This window comes from Schistocerca serialis, chromosome 7 (genome assembly GCF_023864345.2).
Source record: "Schistocerca serialis cubense isolate TAMUIC-IGC-003099 chromosome 7, iqSchSeri2.2, whole genome shotgun sequence".
Lineage (NCBI taxonomy): Eukaryota > Metazoa > Arthropoda > Insecta > Orthoptera > Acrididae > Schistocerca > Schistocerca serialis.
The window spans coordinates 259143994-259170508 of record NC_064644.1 but is presented as its reverse complement, the minus strand read 5'-3'; positions in this window follow the sequence as shown (position 1 = coordinate 259170508).

Sequence of the window (26515 nt, the reverse complement as noted above, 5' to 3'; positions counted from 1 at the left end):
TACTCAACATTGCTGGGCGCCACTGATGGACTGCTTCTACTGAACTAATGTGACTTGTTGCTGTGTGTACCTCTTCAACTTTACTGGGTGCCACAGATGGAACTGTTTCTACTGAAATGATGTCACTTGTCGGTGTCTGCACCTGCTCAACATTGCTGGGTGCAACTGATGGACTGCTTCTGCTGAAATGATGTCACTTGTCGGTGTCTGCACCTGCTCAACATTGCAGGGTGCAACTGATGGACTGCTTCTACTGAAATGATGTCACTTGTTGGTGTCTGCACCTGCTCAACACTGCTGGGTGCAACTGATGGACTGCTTTGCTGAAATGATGTCACTTGTCGGTGTCTGCACCTGCTCAACATTTCAGGGTGCAACTGATGGACTGCTTCTACTGAAATGATGTCACTTGTTGGTGTCTGCACCCGCTCAACATTGCAGGGTGCAACTGATGGACTGCTTCTACTGAAATGAAGTCACTTGTCGGTGTCTGCACCTGCTCAACATTACTGGGTGCACAGATGAAACTACTTCTATGGAAATGATGTCACTTGTTGGTGTCTGCACCTACTCAGCGTTGCTGGGTGCCACTGATGGAACTGCTTCTACTGAAATAATGTCACTTGCCGGTGTCTGCACCTACTCAACATTGCTGGGCGCCACTGATGGACTGCTTCTACTGAACTAATGTGACTTGTTGCTGTGTGTACCTCTTCAACTTTACTGGGTGCCACAGATGGAACTGTTTCTACTGAAATGATGTCACTTGTCGGTGTCTGCACCTGCTCAACATTGGTGGGTGCAACTGATGGACTGCTTCTACTGAAATGATGTCACTTGTTGGTGTCTGCACCTGCTCAACATTGCTGGGTGCAACTGATGGACTGCTTCTACTGAAATGATGTCACTTGTTGGTGTCTGCACCTGCTCAACATTGCTGGGTGCAACTGATGGACTGCTTCTGCTGAAATGATGTCACTTGTTCGTGTTTGCACCTGTTGACCATTGCTGGGCTGGAATTATCAACTATTTGTTTTTTTTTAATAATTAAAAGTATTTTATGTGAACATTTGTATAAACTGATTTTTTGTGTATTGTGTAAACTATTATGTAAAGCCACATGTATGAAATGAATTTGTATTGCCTACTGTATTTTATATATTAGGTTATTGAAAGGTCAGTGCAAAGCCAAAATTTTAACTAATTATGTGATATTTAGGTATTAATATTATCTTTTATTTTTGTCTGTATTTTTCTGGACGAATTTGGTGGTATTTTCACCACCAATGCTGGCAAAAATACCATCAAATTCTGGCCTGTGGAGGAGGGGCATATGAAAGGTGGCTACACTGAGCCGCTGTGCCAGAGATTGCGCCAAAGAGTATTATTAAGCCGCCTCCACAGTGCTTGTTGAGAGCTCGTAGAGGTCAGTGCTTGGAGAGAGCTCGTAATAGTCAGTGCCTGTCGAGGTCTCGTGGTAGTCTGTGCTGAGATGTTGTAGCAGAGAGTGTTTGTTGAGATGTGCTATTAGGCAGTGCTTGCTGAGATGTGATATTGGAGAGTTCTGGTTGAAATATAACGTAAGGATTAGAATGATTTTCATCAATATAAATGAGGTAACTAACTCCGTTTGTTTTTATTTCAGTATCCTAAATAATGCGTCATTACAGGTTCAGTCAACAAAGCATCTGGCTTGTGTTCTTGTATTAGAGTGTAATTCTGCTTTCATTACGCGATTATAGTATTTGTAATTTTCTTTTATCACGTCAGTAAAATTGGTATTTAAAAATTCTTGTCTTGTTGAAGAAGAACCGTGCCAGATGTGCGTTGAGTCATACTTCCACATACAGAACAGTGATACTTGTGCTTGGTTTAGTAGGTTTTATAGTTGCTGGGGACTTAATTAATTAATTGTGTTAACGAAAATTTTCATTTCATTATTTGTTGTTGTTCTTTGCAGTCAGATAGCGTAACAATACTAGTCAGGGCCAACCGATTACGAGACACAGCGTAATCGGACATACAGCCACGAAAAATAAAAAATATTTTCAATCATATTTAATTAAGCCCCCATGCAACTTACAGTCTGTCTCCTGCAGGAGAGCTTCTGTCAAGTTTGGATGGTAGAAGACGAAGTACTGGCAGAAGTAAAACTGTGAGGACGGGGCGTGAGTCGTGCATGGATAGCTTAGTTGCTACAGCAGTTTCCCGCGAAAGGCAAAGGTCCCGAGATCGAATCTCGGTCCGGCACACAGTTTTAATCTGCCAAGAAGTTTCATATCAGCGCATACTCCGCTGCAGAGTGAAAATCTCATTCTGGAATAAATAAGTTACCAGTTCAGGATGGAACCCACTTCGGTTTTACAGAGAGTGCTCTACGACACTGGCCCCTTACTTCGTTTACATTTATTGCGGATCTCTCGCCCAGTGAGAAGTCCCAAACTACTGCAGAAAATCGCGGGCCGGGCTCCTCCTGTATATGAGAAGTGTAAATGAACGGACCCCCAAAATTACGGACCAATATTCTTAACACTGGTTTGCTGCAGAATTCATGAACACATTCTCGGTTCAGATACAATAAATTACCTTCGGATGAAACTGTCCACAAACATGCAATGTTTTAGAAAGCATCGCTTGTGCGAAACTGAGTTTGAGCTTTTCCCATGTGATAACCTGCGAACGATTCCATATTCCTAGGTATCCGAAAAGTGTTTCACACGGTGCCCCAATGCAAGCAGTTAATGTAGGTGCGGGCTTTCATGATAGGTTCCCGGATGTGTGAGTGGCTCGAAGACTGCTTAAGAAACAGGACTAAGTACTTTGTCATCTACTGTGGGTGTTCATCAGAGACAACGGTATCGCCGGGCCCCACCGAAATGTGATAGGACCGCACTTCTTCTGTGATACGTAAATGATCTAACAGACAATGTGAGCAGCAATCTGTAGGTGTTTGACGATAACGCTTTGGTGTACGGGAATGTGTCGTCGTTGGTTGACTGTAGGAGGGTACAAGACGTATTTTACCCAAAATTCTAGTTAGTGTGATGTATGGCAGCTTGCCCTAAATGTAGAAAAAAGTGAGTTAATGCAGATTAGGGAAAGAAGTAGCGTCATATTCGAATACAGCATTAGTGATGTGCCACTTGACACAGTCACATCAATTAATATCTAGAGGTAATGTAGCGAAGCAATATGAAATGGAACGAACACGTAAGAATGGCACAAGGGAAGGTGACTGGTCCACCTTCATTTATTGGGATGATTTTACGAAAGTGTGGATCATGTGAAAGGAGAACCTAGTGTGAGCAGTAATAGAGCGTCTGAGATCGCTACCTGGTCGGATTAAAGGAAGACATCGAAGCAATTCAGAGGCGTGCTGCTAGATTTGTCATTGGTACGTTCGATAAGCAAACGACCATTGTGGAGATGCTTCGGGAACTGAAATGGGAATCTCTGTACGGAAGATGACGTTCTTTCGCGAAACTCTATTGAGATAATTTAAAGAACCGCCACTTGAAGCTGGCTGGCTGCTGGACAATCCTCCTGTGGGAACCGTACAATTCGCATATCGAACATGAAGATACGAGAAATCAGTGTTCGTGCAGAGCCAAATAGACTGTACTTCTGCCCTCGCTCTGTTTATGAGTGGAACGGAGAAGGGAATGATTAGTAGTGGTTGTGACCTGTGACTTCAGAAAGGCAGGATTAGGTGTGGACGAGTCCATACTCAGCTATCGTTGGTTGCTCAGTTTTTGTTTTTTTTTTTTTTTTTTTTTTTTTTTTAAATCACGTACACTTTATTTGGAAACAATTGCGAATAAGGTTGACAGTTAGGGACTATTATCAAATATGACTGTTAAGACACAATGTCTAATATAAAAACTCTTAAGCAAGTTGTACTCACGGCTGAAGGCGTTATCGACCAGAAATTCAAATTATTTATCGGTTGAAGGGCCCAATAGTAACAAATAGTAACAAAATATTATAAAAAAGGACAGTCATCAAAATTTGACTATTAAGAGACAATAGCTAATTAAAATTCTTAAGACCAATTGACTCACGGCTGAAGGCCTTATTGAGAAGAAATTCAAATTTTTTGTCGGCTGAAGGCCACAATAGTAATAACTCAAAAAATTATTTGACGGCTGAAGGCCTGGATAGCAAATTTTTAAGAACCAGTTAAACTTCTCCAAGAGATAAATATTTTAAAAGAGAACTATCATAAAAATTTTACTATTAAGAGACAATATCTAGTTAAAAATTCTTAAGACCATTTTCATTCGCGGGTGAAGGCCTTATTGACAAGAAATTCAAATTATTCGTCGTCTAAAGGCCCCAATAGTATTAATTCAAAATTAAGACAATTTTTTTAAAAAAATCAATCCTCACAATCTGACCAAATCAAGAGGGAAGTGGGCCTCAGACAGTGCTCCAAGGATCGACATGGGAAAGTCGCTCAACTTCGTAAACGATGAGACAGGCAGCCAAGATTTTTATTCACTTAACCTGATGGCAACCCAAACTAGTGACAGTTTAAACACAGACCAACACTCTTATAGAATCTACCTAAAGTCTGAGAACCAATACAACAATGGAATAAACCAGGCAAGGCGGAACTGCGTCTTCAGAATCTGGTGTTTAGAACATCCAGAAGTAGAAGGAAACAATACGACCAAAGTAGTCCAAAAGAAGCAAAATATCCAAACCACACTCAAGGAGGCTGTCGAACTACACGCCTTACTGGATAGCAGCGGCAAGACGAGGAAAGGTACTCTGCCGCGAAAATACGCTAACCTCCAGGGCAGGTAACTGGGGCATTAGCCGCCACTGGGTAGAAATATACCGCTGGTTGCACTCCACCAATAAAAACAATTAATTCAATGGCTAATTATAAGAAGTGGAGGACAGCTAATTAATTTCACCAACTCCAAACACTCCACTCGTTGCTCTTCCTCACAGCGGCCCTGCGAGCAGCAACCCGCGAACAAACGTCGTGATCTCAAAATAGTGGAGGTTTCACTCAGCTCAGACGTCCCGGGTCTGGTGGACAACAAGATTGTGGCCCTCGCAACTACAGCCCCTCGATCCGGCAGTGCCTGCGTGCTGACAGTGGTTCCGGCATGTCCTCCTGCTGTCGGACCTCACTGCTCCTCCGTCCCAACCGAACTCCCAGACACACTCCGACTCGGAAAACACTTGACGTTCTTCCAAAGATAGTACCACGGTACTAGATATCGATAACCTCTGCTGCTGCCACTGATGGACAGACAACGCTAGCAAATGTAGTGGCGCCAGTAAACACAAGAAGAAAACGAGACGCCACTATTCCCATTACACTATGCGAACCTACCAATGGCACCAACGCTAGCCGCAACACGGCTCAGTTTTATAAACACCCTCTGCCATATACCATACGGCGCATTGAGGTGTGGGTGGCAGATATAGATGTGTGGTATCGCGCCAGCCGGGGTGGCCGAGCGGTTCTAGGCGCTTCAGTCTGGAACTGCTCGACCGCTACGGTCGCAGGTTCGAATCCTGCCTCGGGCATGGATGTGTGTGTCGTCCTTAGGTTAGTTAGGTTTAAGTAGTCCTAAGTTCTAGGTGACTGATGACCACAGCTGTTAAGTCCCATAGTACTCAGAGCCATTTGAACCATTTGTGTGGTATCTCACCTACAGTACCGCATGTTGAGTATGTTACTGTAGTGCTTGTTCAGCAGTGCAGTTTATTATATTAACAAATTAATTGCATTACGGTACATTTAGCATAACTGATTTAACAATCTAGCTTTAGTCAGTAAACAAATCACAAAATTAGCGCTTAACATAGCCAGCCGTGCAAAGTAATGTAAAGTTTACCTAGATTTCACTATTCAAGTGAACCTTGGTGACAATGCTCTTTCGTATAACATATAGACCAAGTTAATTTGGACGCAAACACTTCCGCTGAATGGTTGCCGACTTTATGGCTGTGGATCCAGATTGATGTACTTCCGACCTACTGTTACCTGGAAAATTTTGCTCGATTTGGTTTTGCTTACCCTGCTTTGTCTTCATTGTCAGGTGGTTTTTCCCCACCTTGTATCGCTTACGTAGCTATGAACCACGTGAAGCTAACGACGTTTACTCCGAAGTCACACGGGCAACGGGAACACGTGTCGGCGACACGGATTATTAATTTCCGTGTTACACAGTGCGTTAGCCTGGGCCTATCTGTGGCACCAGCGAAACAGGCAGTTGCGCGGTAATTGATGGCAGTGGCTTACAGGACTTGACGTGGTGCTGCAGTAAACAAGTCCCATTCAGCTGGAAATTCGCGAGAGCCTCTCGTGCTAAGTGGAGTGTGCTGTGTATTCACGCCACTCACGGCGGCTCTTCTGCGCAACGAGCGACTCGAAGCCAGGCACGGCGCATCACGATGACTTGGGAGGACACGTAGTAAAGCTACTTTACATTATTCCTGAAAAACAGTTTTTCACCATAATATCCTAGTTCTCTGAGCCTCTACATCTGTGGAAGGTTATATTGACCTAACAGTGATTTCTTTGTAATTTACTGTGCCTCAGGTTCTTTTTTTAGTCAGCAGTCTACTTACTTGTTTGATGCAGCCAGCCACAAATTCCTCTCCTGTGTCAACTTTTTCATCTCAGAATAGCGCTTTCAACCTACGTCCTCCCTCAATTATTAGTTGGATGTATTCCAGTCTCTGTCTTCTTCTACAATTCTTACCGTCTACAGCTTCTTCTAGTACCATGGAAGTTAATTTCTGATGTCTTAACAGATGTTCCATCATTGTTTCCCTCCTTCTTGTCAGTGTATTCCATACATTTCTTTCCTCTCCGATTCTGTTGAGAGCCTCCTCATTCAGTGCCTTATGAATCCACCTAATTTTCAACACTCTTCTCCAGCACCACATCCCAAAAACTTCGATTCTCTTCTGTGCCGGTTTTGGTGCAGCCCATGTTTCACTACCAAGAATGCTCTTTCCATGAAATTTCTTCCGTAAGTTAATGTCAGTGTTTGATACTAATAGAATTCTCATGGCCGGGCATGTCCTTTATGCCAGTGCTATTCCGCTTTTTATGTTCTCGTGTGACATTTTGCTGCCGAGGAAACAGAATTCCTTAACTTCGCCCACTTCGAGGTCCCCAAAGCCGGAACCGGCGGACTGCACTACACTCCCAGAATACTATGCTTAGAGCGCCCGTAACGAGAAAGCAATCATCACCACCAGAGTAGAAGAATCATAAACGGCCTACAATCAAGAAAGCTGACAAAACTACACGCCTTACCAGACAGCAGCGGCAAGGCGAAGAAACTTACACTGCCGTTACATACACTAACCCCTTGGGCAGGTAACTGGGGCGTTAGTGGTCACCAGGCAGGAAAAATACCACTGGCTGAAGTTAACAAATTGTAACAAGCTGAACGCAGTAAATAGTAATAAGAAGTCGAGGAAAGCTAATCAGATTCGCTTTCCCCAAGCACTAAACTCGCTGCTCTTCGCCTCGGTGACACTACGAGCAGCGACGCGAACCCAAGTCACTGGAGAATCCCGAGATGTCACAATGGTGGAGGTTTCTATTCTTGGATTGAATTGCACTCATCTTAAAGCCTGCAGGATCTGGTTTACGACGAGGTCGTGCACCCTCGTGACCACAGCCCTTCCATCCGGCAGTCCATGCGTGCTGCCAGTGGTCCCGGTGTGTTCTCGCACAGCGTGCACCTGGCTCCTCCTGAGTCCCCAACCGAACTGCCACACTCACACGACACGGAAAAACAACGACGTCGCCCCAAACATAGGACAACAGTTACTTCATATCGATAACCGCCGATGATGCCACTAGCGAACAGGCATCGCTTGCGAAACGAGTGGCACCAGTCAAGATGAGAAGAAGACAAACAACCGCAACCATGCCAACTAAAGGATACGGTCTGGCCTCCAACAGAAACCTACAAACAGCACGAACGCGAGCCGCAGCACGGCTGACTGCTACTTCTCATTACTTTGGAATTTCTTGGATTTACTCTCAATCCATAGCCTGTAATCAGAATAATGTTCATTCAGTTCAACAGATGCTGTAATTCTTCTTCACTTTCACTATAGATAGCAATGCCAACAGTGATTCTTATCAATGACATCCTCTCAAAAAATTCCAGTACACATATTAGTGCAAGTTTTAAGTTATATAATTTACTCCACATTACCTGTAGCACTCGATATACCTTTAGTACCAAAATATTCATTTCCGAAGTATTGAACCCAAACGTTGATTACAAAACGTCGATACATTTGTGCACACATTGGAGGAGAGAAATTTGTATGCGGCTGGTCCCGGCGGAGGTTCGAGTCCTCCCTCGGGCATGGGTATGTGTGTTTGTCCTTAGGATACTTCAGGTTAAGTAGTGTGTATGCTTAGGGACTGATAACCTTAGTAGATAAGTCCCATAAGATTTCACACACATTTAAACATTTTTTGAACAGAAATTTGTACTAACCGTACGATCATTCTGGACACCAAGCAGGTGTAACCAAATGCATCAATGTACGTTCGTGCTGTGGTGCTGGACACAGAAATGTCCACCCTGGATCTGGTTGTGGAAGAAATTTTCATCGCCAGTATTTGGCTGAAATGGGCATGAGTGGAAGTATAAGGTTCACAATCATCAGACGTTGAGCCAATGTCTTGGATTAAATTCAAAACCTTTCCACATTGTCTCACGCAGTCCGGGCTGAAACTCCGTTGACGCTGATCCGTCTGTCAGATGGAGACGTTAAACTCAGCGGAGCTGTTGGTCCTTTGACATGAGTGTGCTACGTGCCTGCACGGGGTTCACCCCTCTCCCTTCTCTCATCACCATACAACACATACATGGCACCGCTCTAGACAGACAAAGCCATTAAAGTCAGCTACCCTCAACAATCCTCACCGCGAGGAAAGGGACAGCTGCACGGCAGAGGGAGAAAACCCTGTATCTGCGGGGCGGTTACACCCCATTCGGATATCTGAGTCAACAGTGCCATATGACACTTTCTTTTTTCTTTGTTAGTATATCCACCATACTCGCCATATAAGGCAAACTCTGTCGTCGCATGTAAGAGAGCTTGTGATTCAAGAAATCAATGAGGATATTACGGCAGCTGTAGATGGATAGTCTGCAGACCTTCCAACATCAGACTTCACGAGAGGAATTGCTCGCTCGAAAAAATTGAACATGGTGTTTTGATGACTCTTTTTGCTTCATTCAGATTAACACATATCTAGTTGCAAAGTATCATAGAGTGAGCTGGTGGTATATCTGACGTAAGGTTGCTGCTGGACAGCGAGGGCTCTGCTGCTTGTTAACACAGAAACTGCTCCATCTCTGAGGGATGCGTGAAATGTATTCCCAGCTGCGCATACCAAGAACCGTCAGCTGTTTAAGGGAGTGAAAAAGTGTGGCCGACTGGGACTCGAACCCGGATCTCCCACTTCGAATGAACCGTCGCCTTAACCACTTTCCCCCCATTTCTCTCCTCCCCTTGTTCATCACTGTTCTCGTCATTTGGTCTGTGCGCACGCCACATAACACACATTCAAGTTGATTGCTGAACAGCTACAGAGGGCAGCCGGCCCTGTGACCGAAGACGCTGAGCTATCTGTGCAGGATTACGCCCAAACTTCGCTATGTCGTCATTTCTGCGTTTCCGTAAACACGTTATTTAATTTCCGCACAGGAAAGGATATTTTAATTGAAAGTCACAGCCCGGTATCGGCGAATAATTGCGATATTGCAGTGCCTGTGTTGTTAAGAAGAATGATTCAATGCTTTCTTTCAGACAAGAGGATAGCCAAAGTGGCTAAGACGACTGCTCGTGTCAAGCGGAAAATTCGGTTTCGAGTGCCGTTGGGGCAAAATTTCACTGTCCCTATTCCCCTATACAATTTATGATAGGTCGTATTCACAACTGCAAAAACCGGTACATTTAATGTATTTAAAAACGGCCATAGTGGCCGCAGAACCCTTCCCTTCAGGTATGCACGCACGTCCGAAGAAACGTAGCACCCTTCTCCTTTACGACACAAACACTGCAATATCGTATCGAACCTCTCAGGAAAATGGAACTGCCGGTAGGCTCAATTTCAGTAATTTATCAACCGGTACCTAAATATAATCAAGCTATCGTAATATATCGGTCCAGACAAATGTAGATACTTCGACATTCAATGTTAATGGAACAAAATGACATTCCCAAACAATTCTTTCACGGAGGAAAGGTTATGTTACGCGTTCACAGCGACCCCCATCAGCAGCCAAACAACGTCGATGCCGCTGGACTGTTTACCGATCTATGGCTGTCATTGCTGCCGGTATGATGGCCATACAGGACGCCTCGAAGGTTTCTTGTAGCTCGTTCAGCGTAGCCGGTTTCTGTTGGTAAATTTCATTTTTCAAGACCCCCATAATTTAAAGTCAGGAGGTGTTAGGTGTGGAGACAGGGGGGGGGGGGGGGGGGGGTACTCAGCAGCTTCTCTTCTACCTGTCCATCGTCCAGGTAGATTTTCATACAAGTAGGCTCTGACATCTTGGTGGTAGTGAATCGGAGCGCCATCTTCTTGTGGGTAAAACCTTTCATTTCTTAACATCTCTCGGATGGCAGGTAAAATTGATGTTTTGCGGCATACGAAGATACGCCTCACCAGCTACGGTACATTCAAAGAAGAATGGGGTGACAGACCGCACCACACATTGACACCCGGTAGATTAACACGTTTGACCTCGTGGACGTAAGGATTTTCAGGAGCTCAGTATACGCAATTGTGGTTTAAAGCACCGTTCAGTCTGAATTGCGCCTCGTCAGACTAGATAACCATTCCTGAAAACCGTTCATCGCCGTGAAGCATGCCTTCAGACCACTCGCAGTGCTCCATCCTTCGATCCGAGTCGTCCTCCTTCATAGCGTGCAGCGATCTTGGACGTAACCTAGTAATATGTTGTAACACAGCCAGCCGGCCGATGTGGCCGAGCGGTTCTAGGCGCTTCAGTCTGGAACCGCGCAACCGCTACGGTCGCAGGTTCGAATCCTGCCTCGGGCATGGATGTGTGTGATGTCCTTAGGTTAGGTTTAAGTAGTTCTAAGTTCTAGGGGACTGATGACCTCAGATGTTAAGTCCCATAGTGCTCAGAACCATTTTGTAACACGGCCGAGCTGGAAGCTGGACTTGTTGATGTTTTTCGACCACCAGACATTTCCTTGTGCACATCCTCTGAACAGCACCGTCGGCTTCAAATCTATCCGTAATGCGATAAACTGTTGTACGTGTTGATGGTTGAGTTCCGTACACATTCCGCCATTGCCGTTGTATCTCCATCATTTTGCCATACGCTCATTTCCATCATGTTTTCGCACTTCCAGTACCACTTCTACACAGACTTGAGTTGCTCAAACAAGAATTGTGCTTCGTGCATTTCTCCGCTGTCATCTGCTGGAAAACGCGGGCCAAGCTCTGTTGAGAAAACAATGGACTACGCTACCACGCAAATTGCAACGATGTCATTTTTTTCCAAAGATATTAACTATCAAAGACTGTCCACATTTTTCTGGACCCCTCAACACATATATATAATATTTGGTTCTACTATAATTGTTGACTTACGCATTGGTAAGGAATATGCCATTCTTCAAATAGGACGTACTTTCGTTTTATTGTAATTGTATATGATCGTTAAATTATCGATCTCTGTGTGAAAAATGTGATGAAGGAAGAATAAGGGAATTGCTACCATAGCTGCAATAATAAATGGTAATACAAAATTAAATGTAAAGAATCGATTTAACGTTGTGTTATCAACAGGTTATTTTTAAACTTTTATCGCTGATGATAATCGATTTATGTAGCACGTAAAACGTAAAATTTAGGATTGTTTTCCGATACGAACTGTGTGTCATCGATAAGAATCTTATCGAAGTTATCAATACATTTTTAATTCATGACTTCAGTTTTTTCATTAAAAACGTTGTTTGGATCTTTTTGTCAGATGTGTGTAGACTTCTATTTCCTCCAAGATGCTCATGTTGCTTCCTATCTCGGCTCTACGAAGAATAATACATACTAAACGTGGAGAGGTTGTTTTCACTTCTGTTTATATGCTTTTTTATCTTACTGTAAATTTTCTTCCTGTTTGTCCGATGTAGAACATGTCACAGTGACTGCGTTTAATTTTATATATTCGTGAGTGGTTGTATTTCTGAGGTTTGTCTGTTTTGTGTACTATATTCACTCCTGGTTTACTTTCTGTAGAGAAACTAATATTAACATTATTGTTACGAAATGTGTCACTTTTTTGGTAAGTATTTCCCATACATCGCAGTGTAAAGAATTTTTGTTTCTTCTTTTTATTTTCGCTAATGTCTTTTCCTCTTTTTTGCACATTTGACCCTAGTTTCCTGTCTGTATATTTTATCAACTATTTTGGGATTGTAGCCGTTAACTGCAGCTATAGCTTTAATCGTATTCAGTTCTGTCTTCATGTTTTCTTTAACAAGGGGAATTCCAGTTACACGATCTATCATAGAGTGGTTTGTGACATGGTAGTTTTGTATTAGTCCCCTGTGGTTGGTTTCCGAAATATGACAAATTCATGGGTACTGTTATAGTTAGCTGTTTTTATATTTAAGTAGCCTATGGCCTTGTTTGCTTCATATTCGGTGGTAAATGCTGTTAGGCATTATAATAATGCATTGATGAAATTGGTTGATTTCTCCTCCTTTTCTGTCACAAGAAGCAAGACATGAGAGTTCATTATTCCCTCTAGCAGGTAGATTTGAACTAAATGCAACAGACGACGCCCATTATATTCAAGAACTTGACGGTGAGGAGCAGTGCCTCCTCCTTACGTACACTTTATGAAGACATTTCGTCATGTTCCGAGATATATGAGTTCTACAGCAAGCTGAGATAAAGCTCTGTCTCATGCTTACTTTCTAAATTTCACGTAAATTTACTTTTGTGTGATTTCATAATTTTATGCATCGTCAGGTCTGTTGCAGATTCAGAAACACAAAAGCTTTGCTAGTGAGGGTGTCTTCAAAGTGCTACTTATGTTTCCATTAAGTGTTCTTTCCGTTACACAATAATACTCTCCGTTACACGATAATGCTGATCTAGTCGATTTCATCTCGAAGGGCAATTTGAACACCAGAGTGAGTTACTACACGTGCTCATATTGGACACTATTCCACTTACAAAATTTCATCATTGAAGGCTTGGCAAGTAATGAGAAAGTATTTAATTACAAATTACAATTACGTAAGATCAACACCGGGAAAATGCAAAAATGTAACTCAACTCTAACAATAAGATCCTCAAACTACTGACTAAATTCTTTTCGTCTTTTCAAATTTATTAACATTAACTTTTGAGCTAACTCACCGAGTTGTACGGGTGGGGTGGACGGGGGGCGGATTTGGTGCGGGACAGGTAACCTGGAGATCGAAGCACGGAACAAGTTGTCATTTTAACAAACTGTTAAAACAGGTGAAAAAAACAGGTGAAAAAATCGTTTAGTGGAAGAAAAAATATTACAACGGACAGGTGATTCGATGTGTACTCTAATATTTACACACCGAAGTCCACAGGTGGATAGGATTAGTTGCAATCTCAGACTTTTCACTGATAACTTGTTTCGCTAAAAGAAAGTTCTATTCCACGAAGTAAAGGTAAAGCTGCACGTTCTGGCCCTAGACTGAACATACGGCCTGACCGACCGCAGTGTCATCCTCTGCCAATGGCATCGTTTGGTGCGGTAAGGAAAGGTACGTGGTCAGCACACCGCTCTCCCGGTCGTTGTCTGATTGTTTGCCTTGGAACCTCTGCTAATCAGTCGAATGACTCCTGAGTGGTCCTCGCAAAACTGAGTGAGCCTCGCACGAATGCTGCCACCAAGGAAAAACTCCTGCCATTACCGGGAATCGAAACGAGGTCCCAGGCATGCCAGTCAGCCGCGCAAACCACTCTACTACGGAGAAGGACGCTACCTTATAAAATTTGCAGCAACATACATTTAGATCTGAGAAAACTGTCACTGTCGTATAGAGACTGTCACCAAATTCCTAATGAAGTGAAATGTGAACTCGTCCACATAAGCAAACAGAAATGAAATCAGCTATGTTGAAAGTCATCTTAACAAATAAAAAAGATAAAGAGGGTTATGTGACTGCGCATCAGTTTGCTTTGCATCTGGATTGTCTCTTTCTAAATGTATAGTTTCTTTATGAATATAATCTGTCGCACACCAAAAAAATTCATTCATAGAAAAGAAGTACGTGCATAAGCTAACCTCACGTTTACAGTTATGAGCTAAATCTGTCTGTGAGAATGAGAAGCAAATCTGGTTGCAAGACTGTAAATGAAATATGCCCTGTCTGAACCAACACAGTCTTTAAGAAAATGATAGTGAATGTACTTTTCTTAGCTGTGTTGCAATGGAAAATGCTGTACAACTGCTCTCGCAGAAAAAATTTCTGAGGAGCTATTGGCTACAGAGAATCGTGGTACTGCAATGCGATTTCGTAAATACATGCAATGCAAACTTGGTCCTGTAAAATTTATGTCTCATAAAAAAGATTGTTCATCAGGTAATGGGAGCTGTATAATACGTAGGATAGTCTTAAGTTACTCCCTAGACAAAAATTCTTCTCAAGAAAGTGTATCAAAAAAATAAAATCCATGTAAAATTTTTTTGACGCTATTCCACTTACAAAATTTCATCATTGAAAGCTTGGCAAGCAATAAGAAAGTATTTCATTACAAATTACAATTAAGTAAGATCAACTCTGGGGAAAAGCAAAAATGCCACTCAGCATGAAAATTTATTCTAACAATAAAATCCTCATACTATTGACTAAATTCATTTCGTCTTGTCAGATATATTAACATTGACTACGATAAAACTTTATAAAAATAGCAAGAAATTCCAAATTTTGATGTCTGTGATGAACCAAGAATGCCTAACTAAATGCTGCTGCAATAAAGTAAAATATGTTCATTCGTGACCTTAAATCCCAATTTTTTCAAAATATTATCTATCTGAGCAAATCTACTTAGTTCAATGTATAATGATAATATTCCTTTTATAGTAATAATATCTTACATTACATCAGTAAAATAATTCCCAAGAGTACCATGTTCTGCGTCCTTCCTGTACCAGCTCACCGCTATGACCCACACTGTAACTACCTGTCTCCTCTCCTCAGATCAACACTTAACACCATGTCTGACCACTATGCGCGCTTATAACTAAACGATAAAAGTATTACATACACGTCCTGAGACATCCCAAAACTAAAAGTAACTTGTAAAATTATAAAAATAATACATACACTTGCGGTCGCATGAAGCGAAAGGTTCAGCTACACGCTTAGTCTTGTGAGTAGACTACTGAAAAACGGTGATGCGTGTACAAAAGCGACTGCTTACAAAAAAACTTACACGGTCTGTACTGCAATACTGCTGGAATGTATGGAACTCACAGGTCGGAGTAACACTAAACGTCAAACACCTAAAAAACAAGTCCAAAGCGAAAGGTCTCAGACTTCTTTATCTCACGTGTGGATTTATCTCACAAGTGGGTGTGAAGTCAGTACCACAAAACCTCAACTGTCAGGCACTCGAACTAAGAAGGGGAGGCCACGATGTTGCAATCACGGATTTACTTTAGACTTTGTACATCTGAAGCAGGCCACTAAAACAACATAATCTGCAAGTAGTAAGGTGGACTACTCTTATAATTTCGAGAAAATTGTAAGAGAACATTTACGCGTCGATTATGTAACTAATGTATCTCTGTGTATGTGCCGAATGTTGGAGTTAATGGTGGTTAAGTGATTAGCGTGCGAGCCTCGTAAGACGATCGTGTATGAGGGACGGTTCGACTCCCGCTCAGTTCTTAATTTTTATGGTACAAGTGTAAATTCTGTGATTTTCAAAAAATTTGCGCCTACGCTATTAGTTCTCACTACATTAACAATGTCTCATCGCTATGCATGTTAACTGTCTATTGGGGCCTGCCTCTGCAGCTCGAAGCGTTGCTGCAAAGTAATTCCGCCTTCCTTACCAGACTGTTTGTATAAGGGATTTCGCAACTCACGACAGCTATAGATTTTCAGGAAAATTATTTCCGTACCTTCATTAGATGTCGCTAGTTACAAATACGTTTGTTCTCATAATTAAATGTAATTAAAAATAGTAAGTAGTCAAATAACATGAAATTAACTAAAAATTTATGCATATACACGTGGTTTTTTAAAAATTATATTACATCTTAAATCCCATAAAAATTAAAAAAATATGACCATTGATGAAAAAATATAGATTAAAAATTAAGTTTGGGGGGAGTCGAACCCTCGATTCATGTACCTTCGTCTTACGAAGCTCTAATTCTCACCATTTGACCCTCATAAACTTTGAGATACAGTACCTACGCGCAATACATTACTTACATAATAGACGCGTAAAACTTCTCTTGCAACTTTCTCTTAATTGCCAGAGTAGTTCACTTTACTACTTGCCACGTTATGTTGTTTTAATGGCCTACTAAGGGCGTACACAGTTTGAAGTGAATCTGTGATCGCAATGTCGTAAGATGTCCAATATTACGCGGAATTCTCAGTTATTATTTCTCAGGGCGGAATCTGGGTTCAACGTCCTCTCTACGACGACTGCACCAATTAATAGCGACATCAAAAGCAAGCTCAGGAATATAAGCATAATGTAAACTAAACAAAGGAGTATATCATTTACTCCCATTCGAAATTACTCGTTGTTAGCAAGTAAAAGCGCCAATGCAAATTGTCTGCGCATGTACAAGTGTGGTTAACGTGTTGCACTTTAAAATACGTTCAGTGATTACAGTAAAAATATTTACTGTGTCACAGCTGAATTAGTTATAACATAGTGTTACTCACGGTATGGTTATCGAACGATACTTAAATTTCGAGTGTGTACCGAAAATGTACGAGAAAGAAATACTCCCGTGAAGGAATGTATCCAAATATGAAGGCATGTGTGAAATTCGAAAAACAAACTCTTCCTTTAAATTTAAAGTAATTAGCCAAGGTATGTCAATCACTTACAATTTTACATGAAAACAGTTGTTCTCTGCGTAAAAAAATTTCTGTGACGGCTATTGAGAGGGACTTTATTTCAACGTGACTATATTAATTAATGCGGTATTAATTAAAATACAGCCTTTTATTTGTATTCAGTTGGCTGGAGAGAGGTAGTTTCACAGATTAATTCGTATTCAATAGCACAATCACTGTGATGTGTGGCGTAATGAAAATTAAGCAACGCAATCTGTGTGCACCAATACATATCAGGTGCGATAAGCGAGTTTAATGAATAGGACCCCTGGAAAGCCTGTTATTATGAACTGCCTGTACTCGGGTCTTTCAGTTTAATATCAGTATAATCCGACGCGTAGACAAAAAATGGTGCGCTCTGAGCACTATGGGACCTAACTGCTGAGGTCATCAGTCCCCTAGAACGTAGAACAACTTAAACCTAACTAACCTAAGGACATCACACACATCCATGCCCGAGGCAGGATTCGTACCCGCCACTGTAGCGGTCGCGCGGTTGCAGACGGCAGTGCCTAGAACGCGTATATAAAACTGAGAACTAAACGTGTACACCGTGTTTACTGACAGATAACTACACGAGTAAAAGTGTTTAATGTGTCTGATATCAGACGAATCATAAAATTACAAACAATATGAAACTGTCGTGTGCAATAGACACATAGCAAAAATATTACGTGAGTTTGGTTTATAAGTCAAAAACATCCTGTAGAAGCCAGTGAGCTGCTAACGTTGTACATTGAGCCACTCAACAACTTTGTGTACTTAGTCTGTTATGCACGAATGCTTCCAGAAAATTGGAATTACGCCTCATGGTAATCACTCATCGCTTGCGAAAAAAGGAAGTATTGAAGTACGGCTGAATATCTGGTAGCGAAGAAATATCTCAGGCAGATACTCCTTCACGATAAAAAACCAGTTGGAAGACGTTATTCTTATTTTTAATTTGGTTTCTGCCATCTCAGGATCAACTCCTGTTCATCTGGTCTGTATCGTTACCCAGTATTCTTTCATTCTCATACACTGCAACCTTCTTCGGTCTTCTACGAGTATTCATGATGTTTACGGACAGGACCCAATTCTGTCGATGAAATCTATGGAAGCCTCAATTTTTGGTTTGAAAATTAGACAGATGTAATTTTTTTCGCGTGTTTCCATGTCCTCCAGATCCCTTCGTACTTCTTGGATCCATCGCACTTGGCTTCACTTGTTCACGACATACTTACTTCCACATCTGATATTTCAGGCTTTATGGTACATTCTAAGGGTGTGTCCGAAGAGCATAGCACTTCTTTTTCTACTGATGTTCGGCAGTTCTTGATTTGCTTGTCTTGTATATTTCCCAATATGTTCCTGAGAACTCTTCGTTTCACAAGCTCTAGGTGCCAATGTAATCCTGTAATTACGGGGTTCATACATTCTGCTGTATAACGCTTCACCGGCCGGAATGGCCGAGCTGTTCTAGGCGCTTCAGTCTGGAACCGCGCGACTGCTACGGTCGCAGGTTCGAATCCTGCCTCGGGCATGGATGTGTGTGATGTCCTTAGGTTAGTTAGGTTTAAGTAGTTCTAAGTTCTAGGGGACTGATGACCTCAGAAGCTAAGTCTCTTAGTGCTCAGAGCCATTTGAACCATTTATAACGCTTCATGAAGGATAATGGTCACTAACGTTTTAATTTTACATTAGTCGGAACGTTCTTCTTATTGTATATCTTCGTAGTGAATTTGCGTGCTAAATGTAACATGTTTATTCGCACTCCCATATCATCTTTTTCTTTCAGACCAGTTTTTATCAATCTTCCGTGGTATTTAAGTCTCTTTATGTTCTGAATATTCGCTCCTTGTAGGAATTCTCTTGATGTTCGTCATATAATGTGTGTGCTCGATAGCGATCTATAAACCTCCGTTCGATAGTTCGCCCCTTCTCTTGATTTCAACAATACCACAATATCGTTTGCGAGATCCGGACAATCTACATTCCTTCTCTATTAGATTCCTTGCGCATTCCGCCTATCCCTTTCATTTCTCGTCGCCATTTCCTGATCACAACGCAGTTGTAGGGCAGGGAGGAGATTCTGTCTACCTGTGTGACTCCGGTGTTGATGCTGAAGGACTCTTGGAGTTTTCCTTTGAACCTGAATGCCGTTTTTCTTAAGGTCTGTTTAGTCTATTCACTGTATGTTATATCCAAACACATCTCCTCCAAAATTTGGAACAATATCGGTCTACCTATTGAATCGTAGGCTTCCCTGAAGTACACGAATGTGGCAACGAAACAATTACTTCTCTCTCTCTCTCTCTCTCTCTCTTTGTGAGCGATTAACAGTTAGATTCAAGATCTTTTATATGCGTGATGTGCCGTCTGCGATGTATCCCTGGTAGTCACCAATGTGGATTTACTCTGTTCAGCACAAAACTCTTGGCTATATCTTATAGAACACCGGAATCAGCTATATTACTTCCTGTACTTCCCAGAATCCGTCATATCTCTTTTTTTGTTTATAGCATGTAGTCCACTAATGTCATCTGTTATTAGTACAGTTATTATCACATAACTAAAAGTATCAATGTAGACGGATTGAATAACGCTGCAAATGGTAACTACATGTCGTAATTTAGGAAATTCTGACAAATAAATACAAATGGAAACCAGCAGTCAAGCAAGTTTCCACATCACCGCTACATCAACCACAGAAAAGGCTCGTTTTAGGTTGATGAGTACATGAAACATAATATTATTTGGGTGTAGGGTTGCATAAGAATATTGGCGAAACCTGTTTCGATTATATGTGCCATTTAAGATAAAGAAGCTAAGGTAAATGCTTTTGGTCTGATATATAAAATTTCGGGCACTTAAGGTGAGCATATTCACCGCGAGAAGAAACAGACACAGCGGCTACGTTTCCATATTGGCCGAATGCAATCTCTTTGAAAGCCCTCCGGAGAAATCACTGTAGCTATCCGCAAGTTATCTCCGTTCCCGTCCCCCTAGCCTACCCTCCACCCACAACCCCACCCTTCCCGTGCCATACACTAAGAGCACACCGGAGAGCCGTTGAGAAGCTCTTATTCGACGGAGAAAGCAAGGGTGAACATTAAGCTGCGCTCTGCGCCGAGAGGTATCCCTGGGACTTGAATGTAAACGTGGCTGTGTTAAAAGCAAAGACCCACTGAGGTGTAATGGGACATAAAGTGCGAAAATAACTGAAAAATTATAAAACTATAATTAATAACTACAGAATAAATTGTGTGAATCGGATAATTAATAATTTTGAGGGAAAGACAAAGAAAGCAAAATTTGAGAAAAATGATTAATTTGTTTTCTAAGAGTACCACATATTCGAAAAAAATTGTAAATGAAATAAAACTAATAATCACCAAGCAATTGAAATAGATATGTGCTACAACAAAAGCTAAGAAAGTCGATACAGACATAAAACGAGAATGCAGCCTCTTTCTCTGCATATGTTAAGTACTTAAAGAATGGAAAATTTACAATAAAGATAGTTTTGCTGCAGGGAACAACATATAACGAACTGTTCTTCAACTACACACTGTAAGTTCCAGTTATTACTTGTGCCAGCTGTTCTGTGGAACAATTTTGTCTAATAGTATTCGTAGAAAAATCATCTGTAATATTTCAAACTGTCATGGATAATAAGTCACTTATGGAACAATAGCAAGAGATAGACATAACCAGAAAATTAAACAAGTTTCAAATTATATGTGGATCACTTATTGCCCCAGTCTCGAGAAACAAATGTTATGAAAATTTCATAGTTCCAACCAACTCTATCGTATAGTTCTGAAAGAAGAGTCATTCAGAAATCCAACGAGAACAAATTTCAGGCATCAGCAAAGAACATAGAAGAAATACGCAGGAGTGTAGTCTCTTAGAACATATCACAGAGAACGACACTAGCACAGAACTAAATGTGAAACCAGTGCTAAACCTGGCATCAGTATAAAAATCCCTTATAACTGCAAAATGTACAAGGGATGGAAGTAGAAAGACTGCTTGAAGCAATAACAACGTTTTGACCCAACGTTAGAAGATGCGAAACCAGACCACGCAAACGATGAAATCGAAACATACTAAAAACGTAATTTTCAACAGAAAATGGTGGTGCATGTTTTGTACCTGGGTACTTCCCACGTGGACTTAACAACGCTCAGTTTTTCAGGTCACAGCTATATCACTGAGAAGCAAAGAGGATGTTAGATGCCGGGTAATGACGAACAGTTTCATTTGTGAAATTGTAACAATGAGCACAGAATAAGCAAATATGTGTGTATTAATGTGGTTTACAAAAGTCCTGTTGGAATCCAAAATTACATGTTATTTATATTTTACTCTGTTAGTCAGTGAAAATTCCTTATTGGGTTGTAATGTAATTCATTAGTTAAGTTTAGACAACAACAACAACAACAAGCATCGTTTTTCCCACACGTGCATTCTTCTTGAGTGTGACTGCTATAATATTTGTTGAACACTTGTAAAAAATTAGAACTGTATGTCAGACCCATCCTCAAACCCGGATCCCTGTATTTCGCAGGAATTGCTCTATTAGTTGCGTTATCTGAGTAATTTACCTCATCAGACATCTTCAGCCTGCTCAATATCATTTCTACACCATGTTACGGTCCACGAGGTACTGAAAACTGTAGACACCCTTTCCATAGACACCCTTTCCACTGAATTTAATGAGTGTTCATGATTTTGGTACTAGCATGTAAGTAAATAAAAGTAAAAAAATATGTGTAAAAGGCTACTTTCTCTCAGTTTCGTACATCTTATACACTGTAGTTAGTTAGCTGTTTACCTGTTCCATGGATCGCAGTTTGATCACTTGTTACAATGTGTAAGGAGCCATTTTAAAAATTAGTATAATTTCTCAGTAAGAAACTTTGCAATATGCTGACCACTTACATGATTGCTTTAAAATTCGTCTTAAGTTACCGTATCTTCGAAACATTTCTCGTTGTTTTATGTAGAGTAATTATAGTTCACTATATTCAGTAATTTTTGAAGACATCTATCGGGGAGAGAGACGGGTCTTGCTAAAAGTATTTTAAAAATGGTTCAAATGGCTCAGAGCACTATGGGACCTAGCTTCTGAGATCATCAGTCCCCTAGAACTTAGAACTACGTAAACCTAACTAACCTAAGGACATCACACACATCCATGCCTGAAGCAGGATTTGAAACTGCGACCGTAGCGGTCACGCGGTTCCAGACTGAAGCGACTAGAACCACTCGGCCACTCCGGCCAGCAAAAATGGATCAGAAACAGTATCAACCGCAATAAAACACATATTTCAGTGGTTGCTGGTTTAGGTCAGAATGTGACCATCTTCAGACCGTTTATACCGCCACCGCGTACCATCGTGGTGTAACTGGTCTGAAGACGGTCAGGTTCTACCGAAACCGGCAAACCATTGTACATCAATGTCTTAATGCGGTCGAGACTGTTTCTGACTTTTAAATAACAACAGTTAATATCAGAAACACACAAACACACCCACACGTATCACTCGCTCAAGAATTTTTCTGTAGACTTAATGAAGTTGCCAGAAAGATATAATTTCAGTTTGTATTTGAAACTAAATTTAATATTTTTTAGACTTTTGACGTCACTAGAACAAAGATTTTTATGGCATTCTGTGCCACACTAAGCTAAGGCTGACTGATTTATGATGCAAGCCTTGCCTCCTTCCAGCATGATGTTTATAAATGTTACTGTTGTTTCCGCCGGCTGCGGTGGTCTAGTGGTTCTAGGCGCGCAGTCCGGAACCGCGCGACTGCTACGGTCGCAGGTTCGAATCCTGCCTCGGGCATCGATGTGTGTGATGTCCTTAGGTTAGTTAGGTTTAAGTAGTTCCAAGTTCTAGGGGACTGATGACCACAGATGTTAAGTCCCATAGTGCTCAGAACCATTTGAACCATTTTACTGTTGTTTCCGAACTGCCATTGACGGTTGACAACAAACCTCGATAGATTCTGCAGTAGACGCCGCTTATTATCCCTATTAGACGGTTAAGTGCAACTAAAACTTTCTTTCTCAATGAAGAGTTGCTCCAGGATATGGACCATGTGACTTGCATTTCAGGTTCATATTAATCGAGACCTCTGATAATTTACGTCATTCTGTTTCTTATACACTGTAAGTTTTCCCACGAATTTTTGCTAACGCTGTAATCGGGCCTTGGTCAGTACAGAATTGCATGTATCGTATTTTATTTAAATTCAATGGAAGTTAATTTGCAGAAAAACAGTTACTAAATTTCATTAAAATGTTATTTATAGTCTTGATCATTATTCTTGGATAATAAAAATAATTCATCACTGGAGCGTTAATGTATCTTTTTCAGTCTTATGGGTACTGATTATAAGTGAAATCACTATTCGATACAGACTAAAGTCCAGAGATAACTTTATGTGTGTTAGATTCGGGGCAAGAGAACGCTCTAATCATGAAGGGACGGCAAGCGTTAGTTGGAACTGTCGTAAGACGTTCAGAATTACACCAATGCTGGGACACTCCTCTTCAGAAGCCTTACAGAGTTGACAAGAACTTTCACAAATCTGAACTTAGTGTCCCACTACGGACTGTTCAGTAGCTTTCCTATGACGTCGCAAAAACTATTCTGGTCGTTATTTTACCAAATTTGGCCACGAGTCTGGTCCTGCTAGGCGGCGATACTGGATGGAGTAATTGTTAACTCTAGAGGTGGGCCGAACCAATTACAGTGTCCCTTGGCGAGAAACAAGCCAAGTATTCTGCAACTGCGGCGTAGACTGGCTAAGCAGCTCAATTTTTAACAAATTTCGTCGGTTACCGTCAAGTAATGAAATCTGGAGTCAGTCTTTCGTGGACGAATGAAGGCAGGTCGAACGGGTTCTGCGTGTGGAGCTGTAACGCCTGTAATATCTCATTATACTGCCCTTTTCAGCGTAAAAAGGTCGAGATAGATATAATAACAAACATATTTATTTCTCTCTGGACGTTCGGCTGTCTTTTTCTTTTCGGAGATGAAGACAACGCCAGAGAGATAAGTCATTTCTGTTTTGTCTTCTTAATTAGAAGGACGTAATAACGATTTGTTCCACTGTTGCATAAAAACGACGCCACTGCAATTTGGCCACCTGTTTGGGTGGCTGTTACGTCGAAAGAATATCCGAAATAATGTACATATTCAGCATGGTGTTGAGAAATCAATGAATAAAATCACCAAAGACAAAGGACATTCTAATTTTACAATATCTTACGTGTTACTAATCTCACAGACATTATGTGCTCAAGAGTAAAAATCTACACCACCAGGACCGGTGAACGGGATTAATACAAAAAAATTACTGAAAATGGTCAGGGGTAGTATTCGCCACATGCTGGCAAGAGCCATCACGGGTCGGGACGCGCACGTGTCAGTTAACGAGAGGCCATTAAGGAAGGAAGAAATACCAGATAATTAACAATCAATACCCATCACTGCAAATTCCAGACGCACTTTTAACGACTAACTCACTGGTGAATTTATTACCACGTTATCAGTTTTATGTCGAAGTTCCCGAACATTAAATACAAATATACCGCTGAATAAAAATTCAGACAGAAGATAGACCGTAACACATAGAGTACTGACATAGTAACGAACAGTACGCCGGAAACACAGTAATCAGCTCACACGTAAAGGTTGAAATCGATTTTGTGACTGGAAGACTTCCACTGGACTATACTGTATGATACTGATCAGAGAAATTGTCTGTAGTCCCACTGTGGTAATGCAGAGTGTTTGCGTGAAAGCCTGCAAAAGTTTAACAGGACGTAGAGGATGACCACTGAACAATCTGAGGTAGGGGACCTGAGGTCGGAGAAGCCAGCTTAAGGAGATAATAGAAATAAAATCACATTACTGTGTACTTTTTACATACATTAGTTACAGTTAACTGCAAATATCATCACTAATCCAGAGGACATACCACTTTTACTCTATCTTACCAAATTCACTGTAACTGAGGGCCATCAACCTCAATACAAGCATGACATCGGCGAACAAGATTCTGACGTAACCTGACAAATATCCTTGGTGTGGTCCTCATGTTGCCAGGTCCCTCGTTTCTGCTTTCCAATGAACCAGTTTCCCGCATTCGTCGATTGACAGAAATAAACACTCGTCGTGACGGATGATGCCTGTTAGGAAATCGTTCCCTGTACAGCCTTTCAGTAGCGAGATCACTGCATCGCACTTCCCCATACACAAGGTGCATTTCGGTGAGTTCTGCGAAACTGTACCGGTACTGCTCCATCGTATTGCACTGTACTTCTCTGAATGCGTCTGTCGTTGATTCATAGCAGGTTCTGCCATGGGGCAATGAAAATAAGATACAACAGAGCCACCATAAGGACAAGTAAAGTAAACGAAACTGTATCGTGACTTCCTAGTAATCAGATTCGACCTCCTTGCTTCCTTGCAGGAAATAAAGAATGTACAGTCGTGGACAAAACGAGCGAGACCCCTCGCCTTTTCGTTATGCTGATCTGCACAGCTTTAAAGTCTGCTACACAGCATTACAAGCAAAGCGACGAAGTGTTGCCAATGTACTATGCACAGGAGTGAAATTTAAAAACTATCTGAACTTTATCAGACTGTTTTCAATCGTGTGTATGACTGTACTAACGCTGATTAGCGTGTTAAACAAAACACATAAATATAAGACATGAATGAAAGAAGAAACGCTAATTAGTATGAACTGTACTAATAAAAATGAATTTCAGCTTATCGCGATTACATAACTGTCTTAGTAAGACAAAGTACCCCAGATCGTTACGAACTAGCAAAATATTATGCGCATTCGGCCGCGAAACGATCTGTGTCAACATTCAGACCAGTCATACTGGATTACCGTCGCTAACCTACCATTAAAGTCGGCAAATTTAGCAATGCGTGAAGGTTCATAACGAAATTCACTTAAAAATCATTCAGTGCCACATTTAAGTCAATTCAATTACTGACAGAGGCGGGAAAAGTAGGCAGTAACAACTATGAAATTCTACAAGAGTTTCATATTGACATCCACAGGGCGCCAGTACAGAACAAAGGTAGCAATAAAACATATTGGGGGAGCGAGAATTTCCTAAAATTGCTTTACTTACAGTCTATCTGTCTCCATCGAGCCGGCCAGAGTGGCCGAGCGGTTCTAGGCGCTACAGTCTGGAACCGCACGACCGCTACGGTTGCAGGTTCGAATCCTGCCTCGGGCATGGATGTGTGTGGTGTCCTTAAGTTAGTTAGGTTTAAGTAGTTCTAAGTTCTAGGGGACTGATGACCTCAGAAGTTAAGTTCCATAGTGCTCAGAGCCATTTGAACCATTTTTGTCTCTATCGAGATTAGAA